This window comes from Triticum dicoccoides, chromosome 3B (assembly GCF_002162155.2).
Source record: "Triticum dicoccoides isolate Atlit2015 ecotype Zavitan chromosome 3B, WEW_v2.0, whole genome shotgun sequence".
In the NCBI taxonomy this organism is placed as follows: Eukaryota; Viridiplantae; Streptophyta; class Magnoliopsida; order Poales; family Poaceae; genus Triticum; species Triticum dicoccoides.
Window position 1 is genome coordinate 212,016,288 of NC_041385.1, and position 11,186 is coordinate 212,027,473.

Genomic DNA, 11,186 nt, shown 5'->3' on the forward strand with positions numbered 1-11,186 from the left:
CATGGATGATGAAAGTGGATCCCACAAAATACTAAGGACAAAGGATAGGCTCAAGCTCAAAAGCTCAAGACTCTTCATTTTATATTTTAGTGATCCAAGATCACATTGAGTCTATAGGAAAAGCCAATACTATCAAGGAGGGATGAGGTGTTCCTTAATGAGCCTCTTGCTTCATGTGCTTAGTGATATGCTCCAAAACCCTCAACTACTTACTCACATCCACAAATGACCTAAACCCAAAGCCAAAATCGGTCAAACCGATTCATCCTATCCGGCGCCACCGATTCCAAAAGTCATAGCCACTGCCACAAACCCTAAGCAAATCGGTCTTACCGATAGGGATCTTGGTCTCACCGAGATGGGATTGTAATCTCTCTGTTTCCCTTCGTAACGTTTCAGTCTTGAGCGATCAGTCCCACCGAGATTGCAATGTAAACTCTCTATTTCCCTTTTGTAACATTTCCATCTCACCGAAAAGAGCAAATCGGTCCCACCGAGTTTACCTGACCAACTCTCTGGAAAGCTTATTACCAAATCGGTCTCACCGAGTTTGTGTAATCGGTCTTACCGAGATTACGTTATGCCCTAACCCTAACCGAATCGGTCTCACCGAGTTGCATGTCAGTCCCACCGAAAATCTTAACGGTCACTAGGTTTGCTAAATCGGTCCGACCGAGTCTGTTGAATCGGTCCCACCGAGTTTGGTAAATTGTGTGTAACGGTTACATTTTGTGTGGAGGCTATATATACCCCTCCACCTCCTCTTCATTCGTGGAGAGAGCCATGAGAACAAACCTACACTTCCAACTTACCATTTCTGAGAAAGAACCACCTACTCATGTGTTGAGGCCAAGATATTCCATTCCTACCATATGAATCTTGATCTCTAGCCTTCCCCAAGTTGCTTTCCACTCAAATCTTCTTTCCACCAGATCCAAAACCTATGAGAGAGAGTTGAGTGTTGGGGAGACTATCATTTGAAGCACAAGAGCAAGGAGTTCATCATCAATGCACCATTTGTTACTTCTTGGAGAGTGGTGTCTCCTAGATTGGCTAGGTGTCACTTGGGAGCCTCCGACAAGATTGTGGAGTTGAACCAAGGAGTTTGTAAGGGCAAGGAGATCGCCTACTTCGTGAAGATCTACCGCTAGTGAGGCAAGTCCTTCGTGGGCGACGACCATGGTGGGATAGACAAGGTTGCTTCTTCGTGGACCCTTCATGGGTGGAGCCCTCCGTGGACTCGCGCAACCGTTACCCTTCATGGGTTGAAGTCTCCATCAATGTGGATGTACGATAGCACCACCTATCGGAACCACGCCAAAAACATCCGTGTCTCCAATTGCGTTTGAATCCTCCAAACCCTTCCCTTTACTTTCTTGCAAGTTGCATGCTTTAATTTCCGCTGCCTATATACTCTTTGCATGCTTGCTTGAATAGTGTGATGATTGCTTGACTTGTCCTAAAGTAGCTAAAATCTGCCAAACTCTAAAATTGGGAAAAGGTTAAGTTTTGAATTGGTCAAGTAGTCTAATCACCCCCCCTCTAGACATACTTCAAGGTCCTACACCGGGCCAGGCGATGTCTTCTTCTTCTTAGGGGCAGCCTCGGGAAGCCTCCCGCTCCTGTGATCTGGGTCTTCGATCGATGCGGCTTGGAAGGCACGCTCCAGAGAACACACAGCGTCCCTCTCTTCACAAGGCACCGTGATGACTCCACCGCTTCCTAGCATCTTGAGGACATTGTAACCGTGATGGGTCACGGCCATGAACTTGGCCAGGGCTGGGTACCCGAGGATGGCATTGTACGGCAGGCGAATGTGAGCAACGTCGAAGTCAATGTGCTCGATGCGGTAGTTGTCGCGCTTCTCGAAAGTGGCGGGAAGGCGGACCTGCCCTATCGGAACCGTGGAACCATCGGTGACTCCTGAGAAAGGCTTGGTTGGCTGCAGCTGATTGTATGGCACTTGGAGATTGTTGAACGTCTCGACAGATAGGACATTGAACCCTGCCACGCCGTTGATGAGGGTCCTGGTGACTTGCACGTTGCTGATGATTGGGGAACAAAGCATCGGGAGGACTCCGGTTGTGGCTGCGCACTTGAGCTGATCCGCTGAGCTGAATGTGATAGCGCACGCTGACCACCTGAGAGGACATGTGGCCTCAAGCTTGGGGAGGACTGCATTCACTTCGCGAGCAAACTGCTTGAGGATGTGCTGAGAGGCCGGGGCTTGAGCGCCGCCAAAGATGCAAGCGATTGCGCGTGGCTCCTGGAAGCCTCCAGCCCCTCGTCCTGATGATGGTCTTCATTCCTCCTCGGCTGCGGTGGCAGAGGAGGGAGGCCTGCGTTGCCTTGTGGGCGATCCTCGCGAGGCTGATCCCTCCAACCCCCCTCATGAGGTGGGTCCCGCCAACCTCCCTCGCGAGGCTGGTCCTGCCAGTGGTCCTCACGAGGTCGGTCATGCCACCCTTGGCAAGGGCCACGGTCTTCCCATCATCCTCCACCTCTTCCTCCTCCTCGGCCATAGCCCCGGTCGTTGCGCTCGGGGCGTCGGCCAGCATGCACGGCCCGCACGGCCCTGAGCTCTTTGCATTCGTTGGTGCTGTGGGTGTGGAGGTCGTGGTACACGCAGTACCGGCTACCCTTGGATGACTTAGGCTGATCCCTGCCTCGCTTGGTGTCGAGTTCTGCTGCAAGCACGGCAGCCCCCTTGCGCTTCACGTCCTTGGCCTTGGGCTTCTTCTCTTCTGGGTCTGCAGCTGGCAGCTCGAGGAGGGAAAGGCGCCCTTCCTCCTTCATCTTGACATCACGTACGCCGTCCGAGAAGGCTGAGGTGATGGCCTCGTCAGACACCTTGGGGATCTTAAGGCGAGCGCTGTTGAAGCGCTAGATGAACTTCTGCAGGGTCTCTCCCGGCTGCTGCTTGATGCGGCGCAAGTCGCTCATGGCCGGGGGCCGGTCGCGGGTGCCTTGGAAGTTGGCGATGAATCGGGTGCGCATCTCATCCCATGAGGATATCGTGTCAGGAGCCAGGTTCAGGAGCCAGGTGCGGGCGCCGTCCTTGAGTGCCATGGGGAACCAGTTCGCCACGACCTTCTCGTCCCCGTTAGCGGCCTCGATGCCCAGCTCATAGAGCTGGAGCAACTCAGCAGGGTCAGCCGTGCCATCGTAGCATGGGGGCAGGTCTGGCTTGAACTTGCCGAGCCAGGCCACGCTGTGCAGCTCAGCGGAGAAGGCACGGCAGCCTGCAGTGGCCGCGGGAGCCCTTTGGTGACAGAGAGCTTGATCTTGCGGGTCTCTGCACGCTGCCACCAGGTGCAATGCGCGGTCTTGATGCGCTGGAGCAGGAGCGCGTTCGTGCCGAGCCGGTGCGGGGAGCACATGGGCGGCCTCTTGGGGACGAGGTATCTCTTGGCAGCTTTTCTCTTGCTGTGCCGGCGCCGGACGGAGTGGATTCCACCCAGGGGCCACGCGCCTTGGGGCCAAGGCACCTTCCTGAGGGGGAGGCGGTTGAGGCGCCCCCGGAGCTTCGTCGCCCACGCAGGGCGGGGCGCGGTGCAGTGAGCGGGATGGTGCAGGGGAGCCCCCAGCGGCGCTGACAAGCTCGGTGATGCGGGCGAGCCACTCGTTGTAGAGGTCGTCAACGGGACGGTAGTGCAGGAGCTCCCGCGCCAGGAGCAGCGCGGCGTGCGCGTCCGCAGGAGCGCGACGGGCGTGGGACGAGGAGCCGGCCGGAGTCAGCGACGGGGTGGCGGTGCAGCCTTCTCGCCGCACTAAAGGATGCAGGGACGACGCCTGCTGCTCATTCCCCGCCGGGCCGGTGGAGGCGTTGACGGCAGGCAACGGGGAACGGCGGGGGCGCCCGCTGATGGGGGCCATCTGGGCGCCGAGAGTAGCGAGAGCGGCCCGGCGCTCGGCGCGGGCGCGACGAGCGTCTGACATGGATGGGACGGGCGACGAAAGACGAGGCGACGGAAGGCAGATTTTGGCGCACCCCTACCTGGCGTGCCAAATGTCGGATTTCGGGTTCCGGCGGACCCTCTAGGTTCGAACTCTGGGGTGCGCGCGGAGATCACACCTACTGCATACCCGTGTCTCGTCGCTTCGCAAGGATCGAAACTACACGAAGAACAACACAAAGGGCACAAGGTTTATACTGGTTCAGGCCACCATTGTGGTGTAACACCCTACTCCAGTGTGTGGTGTGACGATTGCCTCTGAGGCTGATGATGAATAGTACAAGGAAGAACAGCCTCACGAGGATCTGTCCTTGGCTGGTGCGATGAACTGCTAGGGGGAGTTCAGTCGCTTCTCTCTCTCTCTCTATCTTTCTATCCTCGTTCTCTCGATGCCTCTACCCTGTGGGTGGCTAGTCCTATTTATAGGCGGAGGCCATGGGCCTCTTCCCAAATATTGAGCGGGAAGGGCGCCAACAGTTGGCCATTTTGAAGGGCAACATCTAGTACACTTATCCTGACTAAAGTTAGTCATCGCCTGCTTAAAGACCCTGACGATGACGCCGGCTTGGGCTCCACGATGACCTCCATTCTGCCGTCTTGCTGGTCTTGGTCTTGTTGCACCGAAATGGTAGCCTTTGCTTGATACTCTTGCCTGCGCTTGCCCCCTTTGCACCAAAGAGGAAACAAGGACTCTGCGTAGGCCAGAGCCCACCTGGCCTTGGTCATCATGGCTTGCGTCATGGGCACCTCGTGAGGTACCCCGCCTTGATCTCTCCGCCTCCTCGCGAGCCAGCCTGACGTGGTTGTGCCTGAGGAAGCCTCCTGTCGTCCGCCCCGCGAGGCTTGGCCCCTCGCGAGGGTCTTGATCATGTGTTGATGAAGATTGGCCGTACTGGGCCACTCCTTGAGCCACGCCGCAGGCCGCAGGTAGGAAAGTCTGGGTACCCCCGTTCCTAGAACGCCGACAAGGTCTGTCACCTAGCGGTGCATCAAGGACATAATTCTTCTGTGCAGCAATGAGGATAATCCTCAGATCACGGATCCAGTCCGCATCATTGCTACTATCATCTTTCAACTTAGTTTTCTCTAGGAACATATCAAAAATAAAACAGGGGAGCTATACGCGAGCTATTGATCCACAACATAGATATGCAAATACTATCAGGACTAAGTTCATGATAAATTAAGTTCAATTAATCATATTACTTAAGAACTCCCACTTAGATAGATATCCCTCGAGTTATCTAAATGATTACGTGATCCAAATCAACTAAACCTTGTCCGATCATCACGTGAGATGGAGTAGTCTTCAATGGTGAACATCTCTATCTTGATCATATCTACTATATGATTCACGTTTGACCTTTCGGTCTCGAGTGTTCCGAGGCCATGTCTGTACATGCTAGGCTCGTCAAGTTTAACCCAAGCATTCTGCACGTGCAAAACTTTCTTGCACCCCTTGTATGTGAACGTGGAGCTTATCACACCCGATCATCAGGTGGTGTCTCGGCACGACGAACTGTCGCAACAATGCATACTCAGGGAGAACACTTATACCTTGAAATTTTAGTGAGGGATCATCTTATAATGCTACCGCCGTACTAAGCAAAATAAGATGCTTAAAAGATAAACATCACATGCAATCAAAATATGTGACATGATATGGCCATTATCATCTTGTGCCTTTAATCTCCATCTCCAAAGCACCATCATGATCTCCATCGTCATCGGCTTGACACCTTGATCTCCATCGCAGCGTCGTTGTCGTCTCACCAACTATTGCTACTACGACTATCGCTAACGCATAGTGATAAAGTAAAGCAATTACATTTCATACAATAAAGCGACAACCATAAGGCTCCTGCCAGTTGCCGATAACTTTTACAAAATATGATCATCTCATACAATAACTTATATCACATCATGTCTTGACCATATCACATCACAACATGCCCTACTAAAACAAGTTAGACGTCCTCTACTTTTTTGTTGCAAGTTTTACGTGGCTGCTACGGGCTTCTAGCAAGAACCATTCTTACCTACGCATCAAAACCACAACGATTTTTCGTCAAGTGTGTTGTTTTAACCTTCAACAAGGACCAGCCATAGTCAAATTCGATTCAACTAAAGTGGGAGAAACAGACACCTGCCAGCCACCTTTATGGAAAACAAGTTGCATCTCTATCGGTGGAACCGGTCTCATTACGTGGTCATGTAAGGTTGGTCCGGGCCGCTAGATCCAACAATACTGCCGAATCAAAATAAGACGTTGGTGGTAAGCAGTATGACTATTATCGCCCACAACTTTTTGTGTTCCACTCGTGCATATCATCTACGCATAGACCTAGCTCTGGTGCCACTGTTGGGGAATGTAGCATACAATTTCAAAAAATTCCTACGCTCAAGCAAGATCTATCTAGGAGATCCATAGCAACGAGAGGGAGAGATTGTGTCCACGTACCCCCGTAGACCGAAAGCGGGAGCGTCGGGTTAACGCGGTTGATGTAGTTGAACATCTTCGCGATTCCAACAGATCGAGTACTGAAGGTATGACACCTCCGAGTTCAGCACACGTTCAGCTCGATGACGTCCCTCGAACTCGTAATCCACCAAAGTGTCGAAGGAGAGTTTCGTCAGCACGACGACATGGTGGCGGTGATGATGATGTGATCCACGCAGGGCTTCGCCTAAGCACTACGATGCTATGAACGGAGGAGTAAACTATGGAGGAGGTCACCGCACATGGCTAAGAAAACAACTGTTGTGCTTTGGGGTGCCCCCCTGCCCCGTATAAAAAGGAGGAGGGGAGGAGGCCGTCGGCCCTAGGGGGCACGCCATGGGGGGAAACCGAATAGGACTCCAAGTCCTATTCGGCTCCCCCTTTCTTTCTTACACAAGGGGAAAAGGGAAGGGAGAGGGAGGAGGAGAAGGAAAGGGGGGCGCCGCCCCCTCCCCTTGTCCAATTTTGTGACGCCCAATATGCGACCCTATCCGAAAGGAACTCGAAGGTCTCACCAAGGATAGAACCGCATATTGAAACTCTTTTGCAAGGTGGATATCCTTACATCGTACCATTACATAATAAATGGGGATACATGCAAAGGCACACAATGCCACATGAATACATCAAACATCATACATAAGAACAACATCGAGCTATGGATGATACACAAACAAAAGCTCAAATGACATCCACCTAGCTAGCCCAGGCTGCCGACCAGGAACCTATCCCAAGATCGACGAAGAAGAACAGAACTCCAAAACAAGTAAACATCGCTCTCACGTCATGATCATCGCATTACCTATACCTGCAACTGTTGTTGTAGTAATCTATGAGCCACGAGGACTCAGCAATCCCATTACCATGGGTATCAAGACTAGCAAAGCTTAAAGGGTAGGAAAGGGTGAGTGGTGAGGTTGCAGCAGCGGCTAAGCAATGTATGGTGGCTAACTTACGAGTACAAGAGTAAGATGAGAAACTACTCAAACGGTCGCAAACTAGTACTGATCAAAAAGTGATCCTGAACTACTTACGTTCAAACATAACCCAACTGTGTTATCCTCTCGAACTTTCCCGAAAAGAGACAGCCATTGTTACGCACGCGGTTGGTGTATCTTAGTTGAGTTTACTTCAAGTTCACTACAGTCGGATATTAACAAATTCCCATCTGCCACATAACCGCAGGCACGACTCTTGAAAGTTTAAACCCTGCAGGGGTGTCCCAACTTAGACCATGACAAGCTCACGATCCGCGGAGACAATCCTCCATCGTGGGACCCTCCGATCAGACTCGGTATCCCGGTGCACAAGTGTCACGCCCAATATGTGACCCTATCCAAAAGGAACTCGAAGGTCCCACCAAGGATAGACCCGCATATTGGAACGCTTTTGCAAGGTGGATATCATTACATCAACATTACATAATAGATGGGGATACATCCAATACATACAATGTCCCAAGAATACAACAATACAACATACAAGAACAACATCCGACTACGGATGAATCATAAACAGAAACTCAAACAATATCCACCCTGCTAGCCCAGGCTGCCGACCTGGAACCTACCCCCTGATCGAAGAAGAAGCAGCAGAAGAACTCAACGCAAGCAAGCATCGCTCTCGCGTCATGAACGTCGCATAACCTATACCTGCAACTGTTGTTGTAGTAATCTGTGAGCCACGAGGACTCAGCAATCCCATTACCATGGGTATCAAGACTAGCAAAGCTTAAAGGGAAAGGAAGGGGTAAAGTGGTGAGGTTGCAGCAGCGACTAAGCAGGATATGGTGGCTAACATACACAAATGAGAGCGAGAAGAGAAACAAAGGAATGGTCGTGAAGCTAACAATGATCAAGAGGTGATCCTGAACACCTACTCACGTCAACCATAACACAGAAACCGTGTTCACTTCCCGGACTCCGCCGAGAAGAGACCATCACGGCTATACACTCGGTTGATGCATTTTAAATTGGATCTGGTGTCAAGTTATCTACAACCGGACATTAACAAATTCCCATCTGCCACATAACCGCGGGCATGGCTCTCGAAAGTTTATACCCTGCAGGGGTGTCCCAACTTAGCCCATGACAAGCTCTCGCGATCAACGAAGGAATAGACCTTCTCCCAGGAAGACCCGATCAGTCTCGGAATCCTGGTTTACAAGACATTTCGACAATGGTAAAACAAGACCAGCAAGACCTCCCGGCGTGCCGACATCCTGATAGTAGCTGCGCGTATCTCGTCTCAGGCCACGACCGGATGAACACTACGTACGGCAACCGACGATACCCCAAGTTGCCTAGGGGCGGCACCGCAAGTGGCTCTAGTTTGGACCAACACTTAGACAAGCATTGGCCCGGGGGGGCTATAATAAAGATGACCCTTGGGTTAATTACTCCCAAGGGAAATATAGGTGGTGGTGAGGCAAATGGTAAAACCAATGTTGGGCCTTGCTGGAGGAGTTTTATTTAAAGCAAACTGTCAGGGGGGTCCCATAAATCACCCGACCGCGTTAGGAACGCAAAATCCGGGAACATAACACCGGTATGATGGAAACTATGGCGGCAAGAGTAGAACAAAACACCAGGCATAAGGCCGAGCCTTCCACCCTTTACCAAATATATAGATGCATTAATAATATAAGAGATATTGTGATATCCCAACCAAAATCCTGTCCACCATGGAGCAATCTTCAACTTCACCTGCACCTAGCAACGCTATAAGAGGGGCTGAGCAAAGCGGTAACATAGCCAAGCAACGGTTTGCTAGGAAGGGTTTCAAAGGATAGAGGTTCATGGCAATTTGGGGAGGCTTGAAGAGCAAATGATAGGTAACGCAGCATAGCGATAGAACGAAGCAACTAGCATAGCAATGATAGTAGTGAGATCCAGGGTAGAGGTCATCTTGCCTGAAATCCCGCTAGGAAGAAGAACGAGTCCATGAAGAAGATGAAGCCACGAAGACGAACCAAGGGGAGACGAACGAATCCTCACGATCGCAACGAAACGGGAACTATCGAAAAGAAGCACACAACATAGTAAACACACCACACATGAACAAGACATGATGCACAACAAGCACGATGCATGGCAAAGCTAAATGAAGCTACTCATGGCAAGAGATGATGCAAACAAGAACAACACATCAAGGCAAGTTTAAATGAGGCCGGGAACAACATATAACAATTCCGGCAAGTCCTCATATGAAAATTTCGAAATTGGTCCAGAACTGAATAAACCTTATGTTCAAGTTGTTAAACAGGATGTTAAGATGCACCACGAGGATCTACACGAAATTCTAGTCAAGTTACATATAAAGTTCATTTAATTCGGAGCTACGGCCTAGAAGATATGAGCAAAACAAGTTAAACATGACATTGATGCAAAATGCATACAAACATCAAGCAAACACATCAAAACAAGGATGCAACATGGTAATATGAAACTACATGCAAAATCGCGCAAGTTTCATATAGAGCACACTCAAAATGGAGCAATGGTGCAACACACACACACACTATACAAGTCATAACAACAATCTGTCCATAACAGCAACTAGGCATCTTACAAGCATCAAAACAACATGCTACAGCACCCCAACATAAGAACAAAAGGCATGGGCATGAAGCACAGGTAAAGGACAACAAAACATGAACACTGAGCTATCTCCAGAAACAACTAGAACATGCTCCAAAACACATGGTAAGATGGCAAATAATAACAGTTTCAGACTTTGCAGAAATAACATCAGGTTGCAATGTTTAGAGCAAGCAAACAACATGTTACAGGAACTTATCATGGCAAAAAAAGGCATGGCATGAATCTACTAAAAGCATAGATCAAAAGTCCCTTACTGACCATGAGCCAAAAGGGCACGGAAAATATGATGGCCCCCATGTAAACATGGCAAGTTATATTACAGATTCATACATGGCAGGAACAGCAATAAGTAGGCATGTTGGTGAGCTTGAACCACTCACCACAGAGCAATACATGGCATGGAAAGACAACCAACACTAAGAAGGCATGTTTGTGAAGCTATAAATGGCAAGGGCAAGTTTATAGGGTGCATGGATCACTAGGAAAACACATGGGAACAAGTGAACTTAATGTTAACAGGTTGACAGCAACATTATGAAGCAACTTTGGAGCAAGATTACAACATGTTCCAGCAGGCTATAATTGCAACCAAGGGCATGAATGGATATATCAAGACATGTAGATCAAAACATGTTTATAGAACATCTCCAGATTATGCATATAATGATTAGTAGAAGCATGTTAACATAGCAACAAAATATAACAGAATCTGTCAGGAAAACAGCAACAGCAACTACCCTACTTAGCAAGCTTGATACACTCAGCACACAACTCACAAAAATACATGGTTGGCACCCCTGGAAAGATGACATGGCATAGATCAACATACTTGTAGAGATCATGTTCATAAGATGCACACATAAATCATGGCAAAAATGACAAATGAGCAAGTTATAACAGTTTCAGCAGATTAACATCAAAATGCACTCTTCCAACAGCATTTCAGGCATCAAGATGAGCTCAAATGAAAATGATTCAATAGAATGAAATGAAGTACTCGTCGAGACGAACAATTTGACATATTATACGCACAAAACGGAGCAGTATGCACAGAGATATCATGCGATGAACAGAGCAGCATATTATGACAATTTCGGGACTTAGCAGATTTTTGAAAAAAAAACAGAG